A 27,226-nucleotide genomic window follows, 5' to 3' on the forward strand; every position below is an offset into this window, starting at 1 on the left:
ACATTCTGCAGGAAAGATATTTTTCTTCCCTTTGAAAAATTATACAAGCGACATGTATTCTTGTGGAATAACTATACAACACAGGTAAACAATGAAAGTCACCCCAACAGAACCACTGTCCGTATCTTGTATATCAGACCTGACACAGTCATGTGCAAATGTATAAATGTATGTTTTAGGAATGTGGTGTCATATTACATACAATGGACTTCCCATCCCAGCTGCTATTCGCCTGTCTATTGTGAACATTTCAAGTCAATATACATGTGTATCAGCATTCTTCATGGCTGCATGGTATTTCACCACTCTTGAACTGCTGGAAGTTGACGTCGTAATTGTGCTGTATATCCACTGCCATACTTCTGGTTTTTGATGAGCAACCTCAAAATCTCAGTAGCACACAAGAGTAAGCATTTGTTCCCTTGACAAGTTTGCAAGTTGCAGCTGATCTGGGCTGTGCTAAGCTGCTGTCCTGGGCTCCGCAGTCAGCTGCAGCTGGCTGCCTGCTCATTTTGACTGTGCTTGCTCCTGTGCCTGGGAGTGGCTGGCTCATGTCTCCTCTAAGGATGACCACAGCTGGGACAACTAAGGCAAATAGGCTCCACTGGAGGTGAGTTTTCCTCCAGGAACCTAGCCTAGGTCTATTCTTGTGGTTATTCGGTGGAGCAAGAGCTAAGCACTTTTTAAAAAAAAAGATTTATTTTATTTATTTGAAAGATAGAGTTACAGAGAGAGGTAGAGACAGAGAGGTCTTCCATCTGCTGGTTCACTCCCCAGATGACCACAACAGCTGGAGCTGCGCTGATCTGAAGCCAGGAGCTTCTTCCGGGTCTCCCACGTGGCTGCAGGGGCCCAAGGACTTGGGTCATTTTCCACTGCTTTCCCAGGCCATAGCAGAGAGCTGGATCAGAAGTGGAACAGCCGGGACTCGAACCAGAGCCCATATGGGATGCTGGTGCTTTAGGCCAGGGCTTTAACCCACTGCGCCACAGAGCCAGCCCCAGAGCTAAGCACTTTTACAAGCATCTGCTTGTGTCATATTTACTTACAACCAAAGCAAGCCATGTGTCAAATGCAAAGAGCACACTTATGGGACAAAAGGTGTTGGGGTCAGGATTGTGGTGTAGTGAGATAGACCGCTGCCTGTGACACCAGCATTGCATATGAGCGCCAGTTCCTGTCAGGACTGCTCCACTTCGGGTCCAACTCCCTGCTAATGTGCCTGAGAAAGCAGTGGAAGATGGCCCAAGTGCTTGGGTCCCTGCACCTTCATGGGAGACACAGGTGAATCTCCTGGCTCCCAGCTTTGGCCTGGCCCAGCCCTGGCCATTGCTGCCATTTAGGGAGTGAACCAGTGGACAGAAGATCATGCCCTCTTTCTCTTTCTCTCTCTCTCTTTCAAATAAATAAATAATTTCAAGGGGAGGAGACAGAACTGGGGAATTTTTCATAAGCTCTTACACAGAAATCTTTGGGTGCTCTCTGATTATTCTGTCAAATACATTCCTAGATAGAGAGGTGTGTTTTTGGCCTCGTGATTAAGATGCCCACATCCCAGATCGGAGTACCTGGGTTCGAATTCTGGCTCTGGCCCCAGTTCCAGATTCCTGCCAATGTGCACCAGGGGGGCAGTGGTTATAGTTCAAGTAGTTGATTCCCTGCCCCTATATGGGAGACCTAGTGTGGATTCCTGACTCCTGACTTCAGCCTAATTCAGCTCCGGCTATTTCAGGCAACTGGGGGAGTGGGTAGCAGATAGGCACTTTCCGTCTCTCTCTCTCTCTCTCTCTCTCTCTCTGATAAGTAAGTAAATAAATAAAAAATATTCCTAGACATGGAATCAATAGATTAAATGTACTTTTGAAGACTGAAGATAAATTGCCACATTGACATCACATTACCATTAACCATAAATGAGAAAACCAATTTCTCTGTATTCATGATGTATAGCAACCTGTGGACACTCTAGGACTTGAAGCTTAAGTTATATGCTATGTTCCAAAGCTTCATAGACACAAATCAGGAAAAATGTGGTTATTTTGGAACACCCAGTAGAAGCACCTAGTGTGGTTCTTTGGGAATGCATACCCTTTCTCTTCTTAAAGGAGTGAAGGAACTTTAGGGCAATGCCAAGGGTCAGAGAGGGTGACCATGTATTCTGGTTTGCATGGAAACATCTTGGTTTACCCTGTTGTCCTGACTTAATTATTTTTTTAAAGATTTATTTATTTATTTATTTGACAGGTAGAGTTACAGACAGTGAGAGAGACAGAGAGAAAGGTCTTCCTTCCGTTGGTTCACCCCCCAAATGGCCGCAACGGCCGGCACTGTGCCGATCCGAAGCCAGGAGCCAGGTGCTTCCTACTGGTCTCCCATGCGGGTGCAGGGCCCAAACACCTGGGCCATCCTCCACTGCCTTCCCAGGCCACAACAGAGAGCTGGACTGGAAGAGGGGCAACCGGGACTAGAACCCGGGGCCCATATGGGATGCCGGCGCCAGAAGTGGAGGATTAGCCAAGTGAGCCACAGTGCCGGGCCCCTGACTTAATTATTATAAGCGATCCCTTTCACTCTCAAAAGTTTCATATTTGGGGCTCTAGGCTATATGGCCCCACCCTGTAACTGTCACCCTAACTTTGATCCCAAACTCCTCTATTTATCCAGCTCATAGGTTTTTTTTTTTTAATTTTGTTTTGAACGTCTATTATGTGACAGATAGTGTTTTCAACACTGAGGAGACAGCAGGGGGCAAAATTAGACATTGTCGCTGCCCTATGATGCTTTCAGTCTATTAGGAGAGTCATTAGTGGAATAATCATATGGATCCATGTAAAACTTTAGCAGTGGTCGATGCTATGAGCGGTCCCTGGTGCTAAGGGAATTTGTATGGTGTGGATAGTTGGTCTTATCACAAAGGTCCAGGAAGAATCCAAGCGGAAGTGATGCTTTAGCCGAGATGAGAAGGATGAGCTGGGTTTACCTTGGGGCAGGCATTCCTGGGACAGGGAAGAGCATGTGCAAAGACTGTGATGGGAGGAAGCAAGTTAAGCAAGCACGTGAAAGAAGACTATGTAGCGGCAGTGGGGAGAGTCAAGGGACATGGAGTGAGATGGGGATGGACAGTCACCAGGTCAGGGACACCATACTGCCTACCTTGCATCCCCTACATCCCTGTCTCTTGCCAGCTGAATCCCCATTTGGTTCATGAATCTGTGTGTCCCCTACAACAGCCTTCTGCTTCAGGGGACACGACACTTCTCTGCCAGTTTAAGGGCACAATCCTTCTCTAGGGATTGATTTACTTATAAGCATATGTTCCAATTCTAGCAAAAGAGAAGTAAGGGAAAGTTTCCTGGGGGACTTCCAAGAAAAGTTTCTTTGCTCCTAAACATGAGTCACAAGAAAAGATGGTATCTATTTGTCCTCTGAGTGTTGTCAAATCTGAATGTGAACATGGAACTGCAGCCACTGTCATCTCCTGTCAGGATGAAACCAGCACCAGGGATGACGGGACAGAAATATGCGGAGAACATTTTTCCTTGTAGAATCAACCTGCCCTGAAGGCTACCCCTACCTCGGGACTTCCTGTTATATGGAATACTAAAAGTTCCCATTGTTCAAACAAGATGGAGTGCCACCTACAGTCAAACTCTGTCTCAGTAAAGAGGAGGATAGACCATGTCCCCTATTTATGTGTAGGCAACGTTAAGGTTTGTTTGTTTGTTTTTTTTTTCAGTTATTCTAAAATCAATGAGAAGTCAGTAGAGAGTTTTAAGCCGAGAACATTCTCCATATTTCCAGTTCACAAAGATCGCTCTGACTGCAGCGTAGACATCAGATTCCAGAGGAGGCAAGGGTGGGTGTGGGGAGACAGTAGAGAATGCAGAGTACCTGCCTTGGGCCCCACACTTGAAGTGGGAGGCTGCAGAGGGAGCACCACTTAAATGAAGGTCGCTGCCATTCGAGTCTGTCTTTGACAGTATTCCATGGGGCCAAAGGGCAAAGCTGGTGCAGAGCAGCTTCCTCTCAAGGGCCAGAATTGTGCATGAAGTCTGCACTGCCTTGGCTTGTCCTGGGTCCCACCCTCTTCTAGGGATAGGCCAGGAGGGGGACCAGTGGTAGAAGGTGGTGGTAATGAAGGTGGGAGGTGTGGGCAGAAATCTTCTCAAAGTATGTACTCTGGTGACAGAATGAATAGATGCAATATGGAAGAAGATCCATGTCAAGGATGATCCTCAAGTTTCTGTGCAAGTGGAGGAAATGGTGGTGTCATTAGCTGATATGGAGAATCCTGGAAGATAGCCCAACTGGGAGTAGTGTCGATTCTGAGTTCCTGGAGGAGTGGACAGTGGAAGATAAAGTCCTGTTTGAACAAACATTTAGTTTCCATAGGAAGAGCTTTCACAGGATTCAGCAAATTGTTCCAGATAAGACAATTACAAATCTTGTAAAATATTGCTATTCCTGGAAAAAAAAAAAAAAAGCTCATTCAAGGACAAGTTTCATGGATTGTCAGGCTCGTAAACTAGCCAATAGACACAACCAGGGCACAGTGATGATGATGTGGAAGAAACACATCCAGTGGATGGGAATGATGGTGACTATGCTCCCAAGAAAGCAGCCAAACAGGAGGGTAACAGTGAACAGCTGCCCAAAGCAGCAAGATTGGACTTGGAAGAAGAGAGTGTCAGCGTTTACAACATCACCATCATTCTCAGCGTTCTAAGTGCTGTCCACCCAAGGGCATGTACTTAACACAGGAACATGTGGTAGCTGTTCCCCAATGCAGCCAGCACCATCCTGAGGCAATTGGATATGGAGTTGATCTCTCTTAATGTCAGGTTCAGAATGCTAAGCAAGCAATCAGTGCACTTAAACAGAAAATGGAAGGTGGAATTGAAGAATTCAAACCTCCTGAGTCAAATCAGAAAATTAGTGCCTGCTGGATCACAGAGGAGCAACTTCTAGCAGTGCAAGGTATATTAAAGATAAGCAGTTATTGTTAGTAATGATGTAGCTTGTCATGATAGGAGACGGCCATCGTTCTACCTTCGTTAAAAATGCGTTGAGAAAGGGCTCTCATGTTCACCACAAAGTCCCGGTTACCAGGAGTTCTGTGCTGTATTTATGGATGTGGACTTCTGTGGGCCTGGTGTGTATTTGGGGTCCCCAGCAGCACACATGCCTTTTCAGCATTAAATAATTGATGGTGATGACAGCATGGCCAAACTCCATGGGCTCTCTGTGCCTCTGCTTCAGTGTTCCTGCCATTAGGTTCATTCTTACCATGTTACTCACTGATAACTCAGAGTTAAGAGATAAATAAACTATGATTCATTTCTGGTTTCTCTAAAAAAAAAATACTGCCTACAAAGTACTGCTGAAAAGACTGACCCCAGATCTAATTAAATTTCTTGCTGTGATTTCCAGCTCATAAGAAATGTGTGGGAGCCTGCTCCACTTCTGATCCAGCTCCCTGCTGATGGTCTGCGAAAAGCAGAGAGAGATGGCCCAAGTATTTGGGCCCCTGCCACCCTCATGGGAGACCTGGATGAAGCTCCTGGGTCCTGGCTTCAGGCTGACCCAGCACTGGCGTTTGCAGCCATCTGGGGAGTGAATCAGCAGATGGGAGATTTCTCTCTCTCTCTCTCTCTTTCCCTCTCTCTTTGTAACTCCAATTTGCAAACTAAATAAATAAATCTTTGTTTAAAAAAGGCAAAGAAATTGTTGTCAGATAAAAATGGTTTGAGAGACACAGTAATAAGATGCAACATGAAAACTTAGACTCCTGATGGCACCAGCCGAACTATAAAAAGACATCCTTGACACAACTGGGAAAATGGAACAAGGACTGCATATTAAATGATAATAAGGAGGGCCGGTGCTGTGGCTTAGCAGGTAAAGCCTCTGCCTGCAGTGCTGGCATCCCACGTAGGTACTGATTCGTGTCCTGGCTGCTCCACTTCCAATCCAGCTCTCTGCTAATGTGCCTGGGAATGTAGTGGAGAATGACCCAAGTGCTTGGGCCCCTGCACCCACGTGGGAGACCCGGAAGAAGCTCCTGGCTCCTGGCTTCTGATAGGCTCAGCTCCAGCTGTTGTGGCTATTTGGGGAATGAACCAGCAGATGGAAGACCTCTCTCTCTGTCTCTCTCTCTCTCTGTCTGTAACTCTACCTTTCAAATAAATAAATAAAATCTTTTTAAAAAATGATAGTAAGGAATCACTGTTAATTATTTTTGCTGTCATAATGGCATGAAGGTTATGTTTTTAAAAATATGTCCTTATCAGTTAGAGATGCATATCTGTGATGACCTGATATGTAGGATTTTCTCTAAAATATAGACATTGGAAAATGGTGATAAATAGTGAAGCTGGATGATGGATAAGTGGGAGTTCATCATAGGAGTATGTTTCTATTATTGAATTTATTGGAAATTTTCTATAACCAAAAATGTTAAGGGCTGCATTGAAAAATACTCTTAGTTTTATTGAGGATTTACAGAGAGCATGCAGGTTAACCCCCAACTGTGGTAGCTGAGTGCAGAATATGTCCTCTGGGGTGCAATGGCTCTCTTCCTGGGATGCTGAAGACTCCACAGAGCAATTTGTCACTCTAACATACCCTGTGAAGGATGGGGGGAAGAGCCACAAGGAGGTGTCCAGCTGAGAGGAAGTGGCTGACCACACAGGCGATAGGAGGCTCGTGATAGGGAGTGGGTCTAAGAGGGAGGTTAGGAGTGGGATCCAGCATCACTGTGAAGGGTGTGGCCTGTATAGACAGGTGCGTATGTGTTGATGAATTAGTCTGTTTTCTGCTACAATAATGAAGTACCTATGCCCAGGTAACCTGTAGAGAAAAGAGGTTTATTGAGCTCACAGTTTTGGAACCACAAGGGCATGGTGGTGGCAGCATTAGTGGTGTCCTGGCGAGGGTCTCTTAGCAGCTGGCATCATGAAAGGAGTGCACATAAGAGGGAGAGGTCCCAAAGTGAGACAGGAAAATAGAGGGAGATCAGCGTTCCATGAGAACTGCAATAATCCCTTCCAAGAGCATGCCTTCAACGGCCTAACACCCTCCCACCTGTCCACTCCTTAGCATGCCAGGCCAAGACCACACTTGCATACATAAAACATTGGGGGTTACCCCTCTACTATATCCAAACCATTGCAGTTGATATTTAGGGAAGGAGGGAATTCTCATTTGGCAGCTTCTAAATCCTCGATGAATTACGATCGAGTTCAAGTGCTAGAAGGTTGGTGGGTTGGTAATTAGGGAGTTGTAGTTTGAAGAGATTTCCCAAAGTTATTAGGGTGGGTGGGAAGTGAGTTTACTGGGGAAACATGGTAGAATTGCAAGACACAGTGGAACTGAGTGGAAATTATGACTATTAGCAAGAGTGTTTGGAAACAATGGGCCAGGGACCTCAAGCTGGAGAAGCTGAGAGCAATGGAAGGACAAAGCCAGTGAGTGGACAAGGAAGAAAAAGAGGCCTTGCTAATCTGGGGTATATTGAAACATGAACCTACCTCTAGAGGACTGGGTGCAGTCAGTGTGGGGAGCAGGGATCTGCACAGTTGCCAGAGTCCAGGCGAGTCTGATGCAGGTGCAGGTGACTCTGGTACCATCCTTTGAGAGATGCTAGCCTAGTGGTTGGATGGGGAGTGAGGGAGGCCTGTCTTTATTTTTTATTATTTTTTTTTATTTTTTGCCAGGCAGAGTGGACAGTGAGAGAGAGAGACAGAGAGAAAGGTCTTCCTTTTCCGTTGGTTCACCCCCAATGGCTGCTGCGGCTGGCGCGCTGCGGCCGGCACATCGCGTTGATCTGAAGCCAGGAGCCAGGTGCTTCTCCTGGTCTCCCATGCGGGTGCAGGGCCCAAGCACTTGGGCCATCCTCCACTGCACTCCCGGGCCACAGCAGAGAGCTGGACAGGAAGAGGAGCAACCGGGGCAGAATCTGGCGCCCCAACCGGGACTAGAACCTGGTGTGCCGGTGCCGCAGGCGGAGGATTAACAGATTGAGTTATGGCGCCGGCCGGGAGGCCCGTCTTCTTCCAATGGAAAAGCATGGGGGATAGAGCACAGAACACGTGTGTTGTTTCTGGTGGCTCTGTAGCTTTCCTGGACTGATGGACTGCAATTTGGGGACACAGCTTATCTGGTGGGACACCCCTCTCTGGGTCCTAAGTGGGGCAGCCCTTAGTGTAACCTTGTCTGTATTTACCCCAGGAACGTCTCACCTGAGGACTATAGCAACTGGGGTGTGGGTGGAGGTTTGTTGTTTGTTGTTTGTTTTTGCAATTTTTGATTCTAGAAATAAAATGAGCTTTCAAAATCAACCGACCACCCAATCAACACTGTTGCGGTTGGCACATTTGGGCTAATTGTTTTCTTTTCATTTAGACTTATTTCCCACTGAGTGTGAGGTAGCACTTGCAAGTAAATCTTTGGTAATTCCCAGGCATAAAGCAATTGCCTTCATTTCCCAGCGGGGCATACTAAAGTGGGCTCATTTGCAAAGAGAACAGGAATAGCAGTTTTTATAGCTTAAGGGTTGGAAGAAAACTGCTTTATTTTTTTCTGACAATCATAATCCACTCACACTTAAAAAATGCATTTCAAAATCAAAAGGGTTCTGAGCTTCTGGGATGTGCTAGGAGGATCTGTTAAGACATAGCTTGTTTGCTCATGTATCTATGATCTAGATAAATGTACCGCTTATTTCTCCTCTCTCAAAACTTCCTCATCCACTGACCCTATGGAGTGCCCAGGTGTCAAAGGGTTAAGCCTCTCTTAAATTAGCAGAAGCAACAGGAGTCCACAGAGAATCGCTTTCTTTCTTTTTTTTTTTTCCTGGTCTCCACTGTGATTCTCTGATGTGAATTTACAGTGGCAGAAATTAGGAAAGACGGGTGGCTTGGGTGCTGGGGGAGGGGAGCACAGCCCGAGGAAAGGCCCTGGGGCCAGCAGGCCATGTGGCCACTGTCGGGACAACCTGACCATGGCAGCGCAGAGTGAGGCTGCCTCGCTTCGGGGGGTGCTCGATTAGGGAGGTTAAGCAGAGGGGCTGTGAGTGGTGCCTGGGGAAGCCCTGAGCCACTGAAGTCTGACAGGCAAATTGATGTTTTAAGATTTACCAGGCAGTGATGTGCAGGATGAGGTGGGGGCGTTAACAGAGGGAGAGGGAGACCGAAGCCGGCCGAGTGAGGATCCTGCTTGAGACAACGAGCACTTACTGAGCACCCTCTGTGCCCCTTGCTGTGTGCCAGACCACGCCTGCATGAACAGTCATCCTCTGTGCCCCGTGCAGCCCACAGCACCACTGTCCTGGACGCCTGCCTTCTGTTTCTTCCCCACCTAGCAGGTCGCCTGCCGCGGTCACGCCTCCGACTCCTGCCTACCCCCCTCCTCCCTAGCCACGCTGGCTCTGGGTGGCCTCCTTGTAATTGCTGCTTCTTTTGGCAGCTGGGGTAAGGGTGGTCTTTCTGAGTCACATGGGATCAGACCCCGGCCCCGCCCTAACCCTACAGTGAGCCCCCGTTGTCCTCTAGGCCAAGACCACACTCTTCAGCGGAGCAAGGACGCCTCGACACCTGGGTGGCGCTTCCATCTCCTCCCAGGGCTCTTGCCTCCCCACCAGGAATCTTGTGACTCCCACAAAAATGCTTTTGGTCCTTCCAATGGGTCAGGACTCCTGTCGTCTCCCCTGTGATGAGAATGCTTCTGGCTGCTTTAAACAGGCAAACAAACAAAAAACCTATGTTTTGTTTATTTATTTGAGAGGCAGAGACAGACAGTGATCTCCCATGTGCTGGTTCATGCCTGAAATGCCTGCAACTGCTGCGGCTGGGCTGGGTCAGGCTGAAGCCAGGAGCTGGCAACCCAATCTAGATCTCCCACGTGGCTGGCAGGGACCCAACTACTCGAGCCTTTACCTGCTGCCTCCCTTCTGTGCTTTAGCAGGAAGCTGGCATTGGGAGCGGAGCTGGGAATTGAACCCAGGTACTCCAATATGAGACACAGGCTACTGAATCCCCAGGCTAAATCCCAGCTCCTTTCCTGGGCGCTTCTGAAGTGCTGTCACTCCTAGCACTGATCACATCATTGTTACTGGCTATGCTCTTGGGAGCTTCCCGGGGCAGGGGCTGCACCTTCTTCCTCACCCAGCCCCTCCCTACACATAAAGGTGATTGGGAAATATTCATCAAATGCAAATGATGATTTTACAGGAACCAGGGTGGTGGTGAGGGACAGATGTCAAGCCCATCTCACAGACGAAAAAACTGAGGTTCAGAGAATGACTTAATCATCTGCCTATAGCTTCCCTAGCTTCCTTCCAGAACCCTCTGCAGGCTTTTTCCTGCTCCTTGGAGCCATGCAATAGAGGTCTTGGAGGAAGAGTCCTGTATGGTGACTTTAATTCTGGCTGGTCCTTCAGGATGCTTCCAGCAGGGCCACCGTGGGAAAGAATGTGACAGTAGACCAAAAGGCTTCGCTCTGCTAATGAGGGATTCAGGGACTAGCATTGTGACCCAGCCGGTTAAGCCATGGCCTCAGATGCCAGCATCCCATATGAATCCTGGCTGCTCCACTTCTAATCCAGCTCCTTGCTGTTGCTCTTGGGAAAGCAGAGGAAGATGGCCCAAGTATTTGGGCCCCTGCACCCACGTGGGTGACCTGGATGGAGTTCCAGACTCCTGGCTTCAGCCTGGCCCGGTCCTGGCAGTTGTGGCCATTTGGGGAGAGAACCAGCAGATACAAGATCTCTCTCTCTCTCTCTCTCTCTCTCTCTCTTTCTCTGTAATTCTACCTTTCAAATAAATAAATCCTTAAATAAATAAGGGATTTTATAAGTGGAATATTATTCACTTTGGACTCAGCAAGGGGCTAGAGGTTCAAGTGAGCCATTTTCAGGCATAATTTGGACATTTATTTCACTGAAGTGATGGCTCGGAGCACAAAGCGACTCTGGATCGGGACGCGTGTGTTCCTTGCAGGCTCTTCCCTTCCCTTCAACGAATGCTCTTTGCCTGCCATTTCGTCATTTTGATGGACTGGAAGAGCCGCATTCCAGAATGATAGATATTGTCCATTTAAGTCCTGCGTTTACTTTTCCCCCAAACCAGTGCTCTGTTCATGATTGATTGGACTTCCCCCCCATTGAGCACCCGCGTGAAACCTCGCAAGAGGCCGGATCTGCAGCATGGATAACGTTGTTGTAGCAATCTGTTCAGACCGCAGCAGGCATGCCGAATGGCACGGAAGCCCTTAATGAAACGCTGGCAGACATTAGGGCTTTATGGACTGGAAAACAGTACAAATCAGTGCGCTTTGCTTACTGTTTATCTGTTTAGAGCATTTTTATTTTCCAAACCTAGCAATGCTCATCTTTTTCATCCAGCATTTGGGTTCGGCTCTTTACATATTGATTTTCCCATTGGCTGGCAATGGCCTGATGAAGTCGGAGCACTCAGGTGTACTGGGTGCAGGAGCGTGGGACTGGATCTGCAGGCGAGGGCTGCGTTCCTCTGCCCTGGGACCCTCAAGGGATGGGAGACTGCAGGGCTCCCTGTATCTAAAAAACCCAACAAAAACCTACGCCTGCCATTTCCCTGGGTGGTTGTCTACTTGAGCCTGCAGAGTGGGCCTTTTGGACCAGTAGTTTCCCAATATTTACACCCAAAAGCCCAGTAGCGAAAGTGACCTGCTCTCTCTAACAGACAAGGAGAAAACCGCATCCATCGGGTGGTGTGCCAGCAGTCAACAGATTTGTTCTATGAAGGGCCAGAGAGTCAGTATTTGGGGCTTTGCAGGTCGCGTACGGTCTCTGTCACAACTAGTGGCTATGGACAACACCTAAACATGTGTGGTTGTGTTCCAGTAAAACTCTCTTTACAAAAGGAGACTGGGGTGGGGGTAGGGGGCAAGTGTTCAGCCTGGTCATTAGGAGGCCACTTGGGACTCCTGCATCCCATAGCATTGTGCCTGGGTTTGACTCCAGCTTTGCTCCAGGTCCCAGTTTCCTACTAAGGTGCACCTGCAGAAGCAGTAGGTGCTGGCTAAAGCAGTTGGGTTCCTACCACCCAAGTGGGATGGGGCACAGTCAGCCTTTGGAATCTGAGGGTTTTGCATCTGTAGATTAAACCAATCACGATCCAAGATATTCAGAACAAATTTGCATCTGCTCTGAACATTTACGGACTTTCTTCACTTGTCATTATTTCCTAAGGAGTGCAGCCTAGCTACTATTTGTGTGACATTTACACTGTACAAGGATTGCAAGCAATGTACAGTTGAAGGATACAGGGAGATTGTGTATGTTCTGTAGAAATCTACATATTGGGCGTCCTTGGGGTCTGACACCTCTGTGTGTGTACAGTGGGGTTTCTGAATAAATCCCCTGGGGGGACGGTGGGACAAACTCTAGTTAGGGCTAAACTTGCTGACCCCTGGTTCAAATGACCAGATTTAGCTAAGGGACAGTGTGCAAACGTGTGGACAGGGGCAAAGGGGCTTAGAGGCTAGCAGCAGCAGGAAGCTGTTATCCCTCAGGGTCTGAAGGGACACAGAAGAACACAGTGTCCTTTCCAGAACATGGAACCCAGGGAGGGTGGGTCCAAGGGAGGCACTGGAGCAGCAAGCCTGCAGGGAAGAGATACCCCAGCTTCTCCCTTGGCTGTCCCTACCCCCTCTCTCCATCCTTCCCCTATCCTACCTGTGTCTCCTGTGGTCTGGAGCCAGCCGGGAAGGTGCGTGGTGACCAAGTCTTCAAGGGTCGGAACATGGAGCAGGAGGAGCCAGGAGGAGCATGCCTGGGGGCGGGGTGTGAAGGGCAAGGCACAAGGACAATAAGCGCCCTGGTCCACGTCTATTTGGGGGTTAAGTTCTAAGGACCCTCTCCCTTTTGGAGGGGAAGCTTGACTGCGTGCATTCCTGACCCTGCCACGCAACGCACCCCACCCCGACTTCACTCTGGAGAATTAACCCTCCCCAACCCACACACACACATTGCGTACATGTTTTAGTTCCAGCCCATGAGCCACACGCAGAACTTTGGTTTGAATTTTTGGCAAAGAAAACTCTCCTTCTTCCAGTGGAACCAAGGCTAGATTTTTGCAGCCCGTGGAATGTGTGGGAGGAGCCCCACAGGGCAGGAGAGCTCACGCTCAGCCACTGCAGGCAAAAGCCACGTGCGTGGGGTGGGGAGAAAGTCAGCCCAGACCCTGTCCCTGAGCCCCTGGACCAGGGTGGACCTAAAGTTAAGTGAACCAATGCGTCCCTTTTTCTGTTCCCAGCAATGAACAGTATCTGGGCTAAGACAGAAAGCTCAGCTTTGTTTCTGAACATATGCAGAAATAAAAACATAAACCATTAAATACCACACATGCATAAATATGGCTTCTATAATATATGTAAAATACAACTACTTTTCCTAGTGGCTGCCTTGTCTTTTTATTCTTTTTGCAAGATATACTGGGATTGCCTTGGTTTTATTACTAAAACATCCTTGGGTACAAGTTGCTGTCGCGATGGTGTGATCCTGGTGCTGGGAAGATATTACCTGGCAGAGTTCTATCCTCATGTTATGACTGCATTAGCATTTTCCAGGCAGTCTGGCTCTTCATGGTGTGTCCCATGAAAGATCTGAACTGCTTTCTCCCTTGGTTAAGGCTGTGGAGAGAAGCGACTGATTATCTTCTTGAACATTTCCAATGGAGTTGTCAGAACTCAGCACGATTGGTTTTGATTGGCTCACTTGCCCACCTTCATGAAGTCCCTGGGACCAGAGGGATGTAATACACTGACCTGTATAGGAGCAGCCCCATCCTCAGCCGGAAACAGAGATTAGAGACACCACAAGTTGAGCACAGAGTGCTGGCGATTGTGGTCGATAACAGGCAACAATACTACGAGCAGTGGTCTGCCCACTCCACAGCTGTGTGGACTACAGTTGAGGCCCATCGGATTGCCAAGCACGCAAGGAATAATGATTCTCCTGTGTGAGTGTGTGTATGGGGGGGTATTTCAGATGTGCAATGCAGCTGCCTTTAAGCAATGCTGTTTACTGCTGGCTTGTACATTTCTCAGACACAAAACAACTTTCTTTCCTGAATATCTGCATGGCACAGACCTCATGTGTCACCAAGATAGCAACTTCCTAGGTAACTACATAGGGATGGTGAGATAACCATAGCAACGCAGCAGGTCTGAGATGTGATGTCAGGCAGATGGCTGCCGCTTGGGGACACTGACATTCACGTGGTACCTGCCGAGCTCTGTGTTCTGTTGTGACTTTTCCTCTGCTGAATGGATGGCTTCCTACCACACAACACTTCCTGTTGGTCAGTAACAGTCAATGTTTTGAACTTTGTAGGCAAGTAAAATGACCAGCAAGGTGAACAGACACAGAGCTGTCATTTTTGTTTTGTTTTGTTAAAAGAAAATATATAGCCAAAGAGGGAAAACACAGCAGCTCCATCTCCTGTTATCATCACTTGGTAGGGGAAAGGCCATTTCCACATGCTGGGCGGTGGAGAATGAAGAGAAGCCCAAAACAGAGCACATTTGTCTTTCAGAAGAATGCTTGGGATCGAGGACGCTGTGCCTGGCTGGACACTTGTGCACCCAGGCCTGAATCCAGCCCATCTCCTGCTTGCCAAGCCGTGTGCTCACAGGGCTGTGTCTGCCCAGAAAGAGAACTTTTTCTAATCTGTGCAAAACACTTCTGGAGCTGGCAGTGGCCCTGCACTGCATTGTCTTACTTGAAACATTTCACTGGAACCGTGTTTTGACCAGTGCCTGGCACCTAGTAGGTGCTCAGTGACCATGTGTTTGATGAATGGTGAGTAGCTCGTGGGAACTCCATCAAGGGCCAGTCCCAGTTTGCAAACTGACACTAGTGGGCCACAGGGATAGTGGGCAATGCAGCTGTGGAACTCACAGCTCGTGTAATTGTTGACCAAACAGGAGGGAGGGCACCCCCCAACCACTTCTCTTATTTGAGGGGAGCTTCAGGAAATCACCCTTGTTTAAGCACCTGCCATGTGCCAGCAAGGCACTAAGCACATTGTACTCTTAGCTCATGCAACACAGTGCACAGCTGGTGGCAAATTAAGTTGTTGTTTTCATTTGACAGGAAGAGGGACAGAGACAGAGGGAACTCCTGTCCACTGATTCCCTCCCTAAAAGCCCACCGTGGCCTGGGTTGGGCTGGGCCAAGGCCAGGAGCCAGAAATCCAATCCAGGTCTCCCACCTATATGGCTGGAACTCAACCACTTCAGCCATCACCTCTGCCTCCCAGGGTCTGCATTCGTAGAAAGCTGGAGTCAGGAGCTGGAGCCAGGATTCAAAGCAAGGTACACTGGCATGGGAGGAGGGCCTCTTAGCCAGTGCCTTAACCACTAGGTCAAACGTCTGTCCCCAAAGTGAGCTCTTGGCTGCTACGTCAGCATTGCCGGCATCTGTGCAGAGTTCCATGGAAATGAGTATGTGCCCTCTGCTCTGTAGTCCTAGGAAATCCTCCAGGCACAGTGTCTATGGTTAGCCTTCTTCTCAGGCATGGGCCTTTTCTCCCAGCTGAAGCCAGGGGCATCTGCTGTCTCATGGGAGAGCAGGGGGCTACAGAGGGCAGGTGTGGGACAGAGGTGCTGGGTGGTCTAGCCTGGAAACTCTGCTTCATCTGGTACTTTCCTGGCCTTGCACTGTGTCTGCGAGCCACAGAACAGAGGGAGGAGAATGAGCAGACGCAATGTGATCTCAATGGTGTCTGGATCGTAAAAGAAGAACGACCAAGATAAGAAACTCACCCCTGACATTTACTACTGCGATCCAGACACAGTGCTTGTCAATCTCCAGCAACCCCATTTTACAGGTGAAGAAACCAAGGTCTAGCAAAGTGAAGTGACCTGTCTAAAATAAAACCTCGAGAAGCTACCAAAGCAAGAACTCGAACTCAGGTCTGCCTGGGTTCAAAGGCCGTGGCTTATGTGACTGACTGCAGAGGGCCCAAGTTTGCCCATTCTGGCCCCATCTATCCCTACCTGTGAGGTTAAGGGCATAAACACTTTAAGCAGAACACAGAGGTTCAAATTCTGATCCTTTCACCTCCAGGTTGAGGTACTTTGCCAAGTACCACAACTTCTTCATGACTGTTTCCTCATCTCTGAAACATTGATGGTCCTAGCACCTCCTTTAGGAGGGTTCTTGTAAAAACTTACTGGGTCAATACAAATAAAATACTTAGAACAGTAATCAGCTCATAGTAAGTGTAGCTATCATTATTATATCACTATTATTATTATTATTATTGATATACCTGATAACATAGGTGAGAGAGTTGTTTTACTATTGGGTATATCACTGAAGGTCATCAATATCAAGTCACAGTTGAGTACAACTAGTAGGTAACAGGGGAAAATCTACCTCATTACCTATCTAAAAATGTCCAGTCGGAGCTGGCGCTGTGGTACAGTGGGTTAACGCCCTGGCTTGAAGTGCTGGCATCCCATATGGACACCGGTTCTAGTCCCGGCTGCTCCTCTTCCGATCCAGCTCTCTGCTATAGCCTGGGATAGCAGTAGAAGACGGCCCAAGTCCTTGGGCCCCTGCACCCGTGTGGGAGACCCGGAAAAAGCTCCTGGCTCCTGGCTTCGGATCAGCGCAGCTCTGGCCGTTGGAACCCTCTGGGGAGTGAACCAGCAGTTGGAAGACCTTTCTCTCTGTCTCTACCTCTCTCTGTGTAACTCTGACTTTCAAATAAATAAAATAAATCTTAAAAATGCCCAGTCGATACATAGAAAAAACAACAACAGAAAAGAGAGCCAGCATCCAAGAACTGAACAACGTAATAATTATAACATGTACCCTTGCATTCTTTTATTCCTCATTGATTTTAGCAGCAGAACACTCCCTATGAATTATCAGCGACATGTTTTCTAGAACTTGAGGTCTGAGCTTATCCCATAGCACATGAACTGCACCCAGTTTCCCAGGTTGTTTGCATGGTCAGATGTCCATGCTACCAAGGCTGATTCTAAATCATTCCACACGCGCTGGAACAGAAGCAGACCTCACCAACCACACTGCACAGCCTGTGCCTCCAGCCATTTCATAAACCATCAAGAGTTTTCTCCATGCCTGGCAGTGGCCTGGAAGAGGGAGAACATGCAGAGAATATAGTCCCCATCCTCCCGGAACTTACAGGTACCTTGTAACATTGAGTCATCACATACAGAAGTCAGATGACAAAGTGAGCTCCAAGTGTTTGCACCGGGCTGGAGACATGGGTGGCTGGAGGTCTCCACTGCTGTAGAGCTATGAGTGTGCCTCAGAGGAGGTGGGACCTAAGCTTACATGTGAAGAACAGTTGAGGATTGAGTAAGAAAAGAGAAAAGGAGGGTGCGATATGAGAAGGGACTAGAATAAGCAAAAGTGCTACAGATGAGAATCCTGCATTGAGCAAACATCCACTGGTCCTGGGCTCTGGCCATTACTCTTTCCTTCAGCCACATCCTCAGTGTTTCCTGTAGGGAGCTGATGATGATGCCGCACACAAAAGCTTCCTGGACTGACCTAACAGTGCCAATTTGCTGTGTGGGGCTCGGTCACTGGGCTGTTTGCTCAGGTGGCCATGCATCTGGCCGTGGGGTGGCATTCAGGTGTGTTGGGTGAGGAGGGTGAAGAAGGCTGGAATGATGGGGAAGTAGATGGTCAAGAAGGTGGAGAGCTTGTTGAAGACATTTTTCTCCAAGAGTGAAATGGAGAACTTCATAAAGAAGAAAATGATGAAGTGTAAATAACTTGTTTTGCTTATATAAGTCAAATAACTTACTGTGATTTGACTGTTTCTGTGTGGCGAGTCTCTGCCATCTTACCTGAGCTGGGAGTTTAGGAATTTCGTCCCAGCATCCTTTCTCCTTGGAGTCTGCCTGTGTGCAGAGAGCACGTGCTTGGTTCTGCTCTTTGCTGCTGGGCAAACTGGACAGTGTAGGCTGTGCACTGTGGGGTGGAGTCTGTGGCTTTCCCAGGGGTGCCTGTTTCAGAAGAACCAGCTTGTTTAGCCCAGACTAAGAGTTAGGGGGCTTGGGGTAGCAACGCTTACATGTGGCCAATTGCATGTGGTCACTTCTAGATGGAAGCTCTGAGTGTCAAGGTGGGACTGGCCATGCTTATGTTTTACTGTCTACCATGATGATCAACAATGTTCCAACTGCTGGCTTCTCAAGTTAAGAGGATGTGGAGTAGCCCCTCTAGTGGCCCACAGCGGACATAGAATGTGAAGGAGAAACAAACCTTTATTGTTATCAGACACCATGAATCCTGAGTTGTTTGTTTCTACTGCATAAGGTACCTCTCCCGACTAATGCAAGTATTAGGTCTATTGTTCCTGCATGTTCAAGCCACTTGCCCAGTAGCCCTGTCCATAAGAGATGGACATTTACATCTCCACCTACCTTCATCTTGTTTTCCTTTCTCAAACTCTGATGGGGTAGAAGTTGTTATTATTTGTCCTCTGTCACACCCGTGGCCTGCAGAACTCCTGGCAATAATTAGTCTTGTATTTCAGTCTACAAAAAGGAAGCTTGGAAGCATCAATAGAAAATGTATTGGTGAGTTCTGATGCTGTGAAGTGAGTGGAAGATTATTTAGATAAACGGATTAATCTGATTGAAATGGTTTCCAGAAGTAAATGTCAATGAACCAGACGTGGCAATTTCTTGCTCATGAAGTAGTGTTAGTATGCATGTGATTTGAAGTTTATGTTAAAACACAGGCACGAGATTACCTCCTGGGCTGTGGATGGTATAAACAGGGCATGGGGGCCACTGTGAATGGAAGCTGTTTGTGTCAAATGCAGTTAGCTCAAGCAGGATGATGGGCCAGACTCACGGTTCTTAGAATTCAGTCTTTCTAAACAACAAGGCAAGGCTATGTGTGTATATATATATATATATATATATATATATATATATATACATATACATATATATGCATGTATATATACTACATTGTGTGTATACACTACATTGTGTGTATACACACACACACACACAATGTAGAAATTAGCACCATGCCTTCTCTAAACATGTGCTAAGCAGCTTCCAAGTGGCCTTTGTGTGTTGGAGGTGTCGCCCTCTGAAAACAGGGGTGGGAGGGTGGAGGCGAAGGATCTTCAGAGCTGGCTGCTCCGTCACTGGCACATCTCCCAAATGGGTTGCTGCTAAAATATGTGCTCAAAAAAAAGCAGTTTAAAAATATTGGGGACATAGTGAGTTAGAATTTCTTATTTTTGTACAGAACATCTCAGAGGCTCTCACAAATTAATGTTCTCTGTGCTTTCTCAGGAGGGGCTGTAGTAGGTAGCAACTTCGCAAACTTATGACAACATGTATTTCTGACAGACAGATGAGGGGTGGATTGAGTGATGGGGAGATAAAGACAGGGATTGATATGAACATAGATAAATACATTCAGCATCTCATTAGACTACTCATAAGTGATAAAGGGTAGCCCTTGAACCTGTAAGTATGCCTACGATAAGATAAATAGATCTCCATTGACTGAGACCATACAGTGAAAATCAAATCAGCTGATAAATTGAGATGCTTTTGGCCAAAGGAGCTTAAACACTCAGCTTACATATGATCTTACATAAGAAATCTGGAGGCAGGGTGATTTCCAGATTGGTTAATTTAGGAGCTGTACATCATCCTCATGACATAGTCAGATGTTTCTTTCTTTCTGCTCTGATTCCTCAGTGCAAAGGCAATGTCTTCCTGCCAGCTTTGAGATGTTGCTGCAGTCTCCCATATTGGGCAGACACCAGCCTCCACAGAGGGGGCACTTTCTTCCGGGTGACCTTTTTCAGCCCCCAGCAAATTCTCCTTACAGCCACATGGCACATTTGTGCTCTGAATGTAGTAGAATCTGGCAAGGGAAGTATTTGATGTTTTAAGCCTCCACAGTGGGAGATGGATCCTACCGGCATAAAGAAGTGGAAGGCTGATAGGCAGGCAACCAGGAGGGTCTATCATATAGTTGTGTGACCTTAGTGTATTCATCTAGGTTCTCAGAGAAGAATCAGTCTCTCTCTCTCTCTCTCTCTCTCTCTCTCTCTATCTATCTCTATCTCTCTATCTCTCTTTATCATCTATCCATCCATCTGCCCACCTACCTGTCTACCCACCTGCCTCATAAGTAATTGGCTCATGAGGTTATGGAGGCTGAGACTCCCCAGATTCACTCTCAGCCAGCTGGAGATCAGGAAAATGAATGGAATACTTCAAATCTGAGTCCCAAGGCTAGAGAAGACGACCAGTGTCCCAGAGGGATCAAATTCTTCCTTTCTTCACCTTTTTGTCCTACTTAGTCCTTCAGTGGATTGGATGAGGCTCACTGACATTGGAAAGCAGTCTCCCTTATGTAGTCCACCAACTCAAATGTTAATCTCTTCCACAAATACCCTCAATAATGTTTAACCAAATATCTGGGCACCCACTGGCCTAGTTAAATTGATAAAAATAACCATCATACATGGGCAAGATGACCTCTTCAAGACTTAGCATATTTTCAAAATGAGACAACTAATTGTGAGAATTAAATAAAAGAACATAGTTAAGTACTTAGCACAGCATCTAACACAACTTATTCTAAATATAGATGTTATAAAGCAAAAACCTAGACTCATTGTAATAGTAATTGTCCCAGTTTTATTGAGTCTTTCTTTCTTATGCTGTCCAAAGGTCTCAGCCCCTACATATGCTGAATTAGTCATGTCAAGCAGTCCCAATGGGCTATCACTTGGAGACCTAAAAATTAGTCTGTCCTCTTCTTTACCACACAGCCATGGCACTTCTCCCCTACTATGGTCCCTTGCAGGTGTCAGTTGCCTGTCAAGCCACTTGTAATGATAACAGTGAGCTTCCTGCTGTGGGTAGGTCTGTTCTGATCTGACAGTGGCACTGGTGAGGGTTCTGGATCTGGGCTCTGAGCAAAGTGGAAAGAAAAGACCTCCAAGTTGCCCAGAATTCCTCACGGAAACCACTCCTTCAGATTCTTCTGTATCCCTTTTCTCCACAACTTACTCGTTCATCCAACAAATATTTCTGTAGCATTTACTCTGTTTCAGCATCTTGGTAGAGGTTGGCTCCCTGCAGGCTGGCACTGAGCTGACCCGGGGTGACTATTTAGTTGGCAGTGAAAGGTTAGAGTTGCGTCTTTCCTAGACCCAGGGACCAAGAGGCCACAGAACCCGTGCCCTCCAGGAGCCTTGGCGGCTAGAGGGATGGGGGCGGCGGATACACAAGTACTGGAGCAGTGGCCTTTGAGGGCAGGAATCATTGCTTCTCAGCTGCCTGATCTCTACAGCCAGTTTCCCCCAGCTCACACCACCAGTGTGCCAGAGGTGGGTAAAGACAAAAAGAGCTTCTCTCCTCATTTGCTCGCCCTCTTCTAGATTTTTTCCACCCATCTCTGGGATGGAAAACATCAGAGAATAGGAAGCTAAATTCTCTTCTTCCTTCTACCTCTAAAAGGGCATTGTTTGAAGGAAAAACAAGGTTTCAATGTTGGTCAGTGTTGCCAGCAGTGTCACAGCTAACGTGGGTGGGATCCTGAAGTCAGTGGGCATAGTTAAGGCTGCCTGACATTAAGATGACCCTGGAGAATTCAACATCCCATAGGCAGGTCCTTGTGGATGCCAAACTATAGCTTAGTACGTTCAGCACAGAAGCTTTTCTTTCAACATGGGGACAGCTGCTGTTTCTGTGGTTTGAGGCATTTGGTTTGTGTTGGGGACCATGATAAAGTTGCTTTAGATCCATACCCAGCTTAGTATATTGCTAACATTTTCCTGTATCAGTTCCCTTCCTCTATCTCATTCTCTCTCTCTCTCTCTCTCTCTCTCTCTCTCTCTCTATATATATATATATATATATATATATATATATATATATATATAGCTCTATCTCTATCATCTCCCTCCCCCCCTCCCGACTCCAGTGCCACCCAGGAACATTACTGCCAAGACTTTCAAGGGGAGGAAAGCGTAGTTAGGTGCCCATCCTCCTCTTTTCTTCCGCTTGCGTTTCTAGTGGTAGCTGAGCCCCTCACCGCCTCAGTCCCACTCCCACTTGGTGACTCTCCCTGGTGCCAGCAGCAGGCTCTCTGTCCGTGGCCCCTCAGTCCTAGCAATAGCAGTAGCTTCCTGCCTTTGCAGTCTCTGGGTGCCCCAGAATTTCTTGTTCACAAACCCTGTCCACACCTCTTTTTAAAGCTCTTCTAACAATTCGACTTCCTACCAGGACTCTGAGTGATTCAGAGAGTTTCACTCTGAATCACTAGTTCTGATCCGAGTGGTGACATTTTTGTTTTACTTCTGTTGGAAGTGACAAGAAATGGGCAGCACCCCAGGGCTGGTAACCACCATGACCCTGGGCCCAAGGGAGCAGTGAGAGGGGCTGTACTCACCCTGGACGCAGAGAAGGCAGTGTGGCTGCTCCACAGGAGCCATGACTGAGCAAACCAGAAGAATAAACTCTTCTGCCCACAGCTTCCTACCTTCTGTCTCCTGCTGGAGCTTCCATTGGCCAGACCCTGTTCCTCCTCTTTGGTGCAGAGCAGGGTGGAGAAGGGGTGATGGGCCTGAAGATATCCAGCACATGGCGTCTCCTTCCTTCCCAAGTGTGCCACCCCAGCCAGCCACGCTAAACCTCAACTGAACTACAAGACTGGGCAGCCTTGGGCTGGCATTTAAAGACCGCCTTTGAGGGGCTCTAAGTATTGTGGTGAAGAATGAGGTTTGTCAGTCCCAAGTGTATCCTTGGACAAGCAACAAAACCCATTGGATCCTCCTCTGTAAAGGGGCTATTTCCTTCCCACAGTCGTGTGCCAGGGCGAACTAAACTAATACCTAGAGAGTGCCTTGCCCAGTACTGAGCACACACTAAGCATTTCATCAAGGTTTGCCTTTACTAACATAGTTTCTGACTTTGCACTTCATCTGGAGAATCTCCATGACCCCAGACACTGTCACGCTGTAGACAAAAACGCTGCCTTTGATGTGGAAACACTTGGGCTTAAATTCTGCACAATAAGCTCCTCCTCTGAGTCTCAGTTTCCTGGCTGAAAAATGGAACACAGAGCGCCCCTTCAGACTTAGATGAAGAGCAGAACAAATGAGATAAAGGTGCAAGAAGACGTTTTGCAACATAAATGAGAACTCTGCTAGTGTAGGGGGTGGTAGGCACTAGCCCTGTTGGGAGTGGCCTGTGATCAGCATTTTTCTGATGGTCCCCATCGCCACTCTCTTGGTGACTCTGTCCAAGATGGCTCCAGATCAACCTCAATGTCCCTTGCTCAAGCTAATTGCTCATTTAGACCTAAGCTGTGCCCAACACACAATTAGAATTCAAACCTTGGAACTCCATTAGAGATGCATAATGCTACATTTTCCTTCACTGAGATTAATCAGCTGCAAATGATTAAATTACTATATATAGTGTGAAACACAACAAAGCTGTAATTTTTATATAAATTCCAGAATGTTACATTATTTCCCTTCAGCACTGACATCAGAATAATTCCTCCACAATCATTGCTTTGTCTTCTGCAAAATAAAATTTTAAAAACCCATTGCTTCTCAAGCGTACCAAAGTCTGTGTTCAATATTTAATATGATTAATGTTTACCGTATTTGTTGTGGAGTTGTCTGCTAATTGTGGCGTTAAGCCGCACCCCCTTCATCATCTTTAGGGACTGAGGGATGTTGGTTCAGAACCACTGTTTGAGAAAGTATCAATTAAAATTCAGCTCCATTGAGCACATGAATTTTTTTGTTGTTTTGTTTGCAGTGCCCAGCATATCTGGTGGCAACACGCTCCCTCATTCCCCCTCTCCTAACTGCAAAGGCAGATTCAGATTCCAGCCAGCTCCTCAGGAGGACATAGCCCATGGGGAAGCCCTTGGTTTGCCCAACCAGCAAGCAGAGGCCAGAGACATCAAGTGTACAATCCCAGCAACACCCTCCTCTTTGGTGCAGAGCAGGGTGGAGAAGGGGTGATGGGCCTGAAGATATCCAGCACATGGCATCTCCTTCCTTCCCAAGTGTGCCACTCCAGCCAACCATGCTGGTTGATTAAAGCAAGGTCTAGACATGGGTGAGCCACTGAATGACCCTGGGAATAAGTCCCCCTCACATTTTCACCCCAGGCACCTCCCCTTTTCTCTTGCATCCCACTCCGATGGGAAGAACTGAACTGAGTGTCAGAAAACCTGGATGCGTGACTTCGTGTGTCCAGAAACCACCACGATTGACCTTGGACAGGTCCCTGAACTTCTCTGGGTCTTAGTTTCCTTGTCTGTCAAACAAGAATAACAGTCTCTGTTGGGAAGATTAGGGAATGAGAAGGCGTTTTGTAAATAGTGGGATGCTCTCCAGCATGAAGGTCATTGGTGCTAGAGTGGCAGGTGCTCCTCATCTTACTTCCTCATCTCTGCCATCCTTTGGTTCCCTCCTCAACACTCTTGCAACCTTTGGAGAAAACCCTCTAGGAAGTCTTGGAAATGTTGCAAACCATGGACCCTGAGCCCAAATATGGCCTCCCATGCCTAAAAGATGTGGCCCCACGACTGTTGCAGCTGTCAGTTCCTGCCAGCTATTGGGGCTCCATTCTGCAGCTGGTGTTGGGGCCATAGTGAGCCCACTATAGCCAGGCTGCTGGGTAGTGGTGGAGTGATCTATTCCACCACCCTCTCCTATACTTCTCAGTTCCAAAGGACAATTGCCTTCCTCTCCAAAGAGTCTCCTGAGGAATGTTTGGACACACCATTCTTCCAGCTTCTCTTTGTAGTCCCTCTCTGTCTAGAGTCCACACTCAAGACATTGAGATGGCTTCAAAGTCTTCTCTTTCAACACCCTCATTCCTTCCCCTTGTCTTCCTCACTCCTGGGAGCCTTACCTCCAGATTCAGTGCAGTTCTGATCCACCCAAAGCTGTGTTAACACTTGGCTACACTGAGGATTGAATGTGTTCTGAGTTGTACCCAAGAGCTGACATGCCACTCACCTCAAGAGTTCACATCTCACGGGGTACCCACTCACACCACCTCTGCTCACCCAGCACACTCAGAGGATCCCTGTGTATTGGTAGGCTCCCCTTGCATTCTCACTGAGGCTAAGAGCTCTCCACCCCTTCCAGAACTTAGAGTGAGGCTCCTGAATATTTTCACCTCCACCATCAACACAAGAATGGCAACCAACCCTGTACCAATTTGACCTTGACCCATCCTTCCAGAATTAATGAGGGATTTCTACTGAATTAAGTCCAACATTCTCCACTGACCTTTTGCCAAATAAGACATAAGTATAAATGGCTGTCCAATCTGGTCCATGGACAAAGCAATGTTAAGGTAGGGGTGGAATTGAACCCCATAACTTGACCTTAGCCATACTTAGCCAATGTGCATCAGAATCATGCTGAAGTCCCTCCATAGGAGTGGCCAATAGCCACCGCCAAACACTCCTCTGTCCATTTCCCCACAATACTACAGAAGGAATCTGGCACTTCAGAGGTTACCAGGAGCCTGCTCCCGCACAAAACCTAATATCCTTTCTGATTGGCTGGTGCTCACACCATGCTTCTTGTTGTTTTAAAAATTTTATTTACCGGAGTCGGTGAACTCAAAAGGCTTCCATAGCCTTGGCATCTCATGACAAGAGCCTAGGGTGATTACTGGTGCCATAAACAAGAGTGTCAATTTGTTAAGTCAACAACAGGAGTCACTGTGCACTTACTCCTCATTTAGGACCTCTGTCCTTAATGTGCTGTACATTGTGATTTAATGCTATAACTAGAACTCCAACAGTATTTTTCACTTTGTGTTTCTATGTGGGTGCAAACTGTTGAAATCTTTACTCAATATATACTAAACTGATCTTCTGTATATAAAGAGAATTGAAAATGAATCTTGATGTGAATGGAAGGGGAGAGGGAGCGGGAAAGGGGAGGGTTGCGGGTGGGAGGGAAGTTATGGGGAGGAAAGCCATTGTAATCCATATGCTGTACTTTGGAAATGTATGTCCATTAAATAAACGTTAAGAAAAAAAAGAAAATAAAAAAAATTATTTACTTATTTGAGAGGTAGAGTTACAGAAAGTGAGAAGAAGAGACAGAGAGAAAGGTCTTCCTTCCATTGGTTCACTCCCCAACTGGCCACTGATCCAAAGCCAGGAGCCAAGCACTTTCTCCCTGTCTCCCACATGGGTGCAGGGGCCCAAGCACTTGGACCAACTTCTACTGCTTTCCCAGGGCATAGCAGAGAGCTGGATTGGAAGAAGAGCGGCCAGGACTAGAACCGATGCCCATATGGGATGCTGGTGCCACAGGCGGAGGATTAACCTACTGCGCCACGGCACCAGCCTCCCATGCTTGTTGTTAACTGGCCTTAAGATCACTTGACCCTTCCAACTAACTAATCAGACAGAATCACCCCTCCACCCCTCACCACTTCAAAAATCTATGGCAAAAAAGTATGTATGTTGGATATATTTGAAACATACTGAAACTCCTTTAGCCATGGTTTCAGTGCCAGCGAGTTTATCATGGGCCTACTTGCCCCTCAGAGAAATTTCCCTTCCATCAGCAAACGCCAGCTTGGCAATCCCCAGCTGCCCCTTTAGCCTTACACTTGCACAAAATATTAATAGTCAACCTGTGCTAGTACTGCTCACTGCCAGGCTCTGTGCTCAGTGTGCTCTGGCTGCGATCTCATGGACTCCCCTCTGTCATGCTGTGACTTGAAGGTGTTGCTACTATCACTTAGCACGTGTGGAGACAGATTCAGAGGGTGGCGATTTGTTCAAGACATTACACAAAAGATGGTCAGGGCTGGGGCTCAACCCCAGGCTGAGTGACCCCAATGCTCTTAATCTTTGAACTGCACTGGTCCCAAATGTGCTTGTGATTGTGTTGATAGTGCCATCATCATTGTCACTGTTGTTGCTATGGGATCCCACTATCACTGTGTCCAAGGGGAGGTATGTGTAAGAGAGAACAGGAGCAGGCAAAGGAGAAGGAAGGAGAGAAGTGGGAGGTGGGGGAGAGTGGAGGAAAAGAGGAGGAGGAGGAGACAGGAAAGGAGCGGCACACATCTCTACTGCCTTCCCACCCCTTGGATCACCAGAGGCTGAAAGCTGTTACGTGGTGGAGCTTCCACTCACTTTAATAGA

General features: G+C 47.4%; 1 pseudogene; it reads left to right on the plus strand.

The window, feature by feature from the left end:
• The first annotated feature begins 52 nt into the window (after window positions 1-52).
• LOC133763711 (REST corepressor 3-like) lies at window positions 53-9,712 on the plus strand (annotated as a pseudogene).
• The last annotated feature ends 17,514 nt before the right edge of the window (window positions 9,713-27,226 follow it).

This window comes from Lepus europaeus, chromosome 7 (assembly GCF_033115175.1).
Source record: "Lepus europaeus isolate LE1 chromosome 7, mLepTim1.pri, whole genome shotgun sequence".
Lineage (NCBI taxonomy): Eukaryota > Metazoa > Chordata > Mammalia > Lagomorpha > Leporidae > Lepus > Lepus europaeus.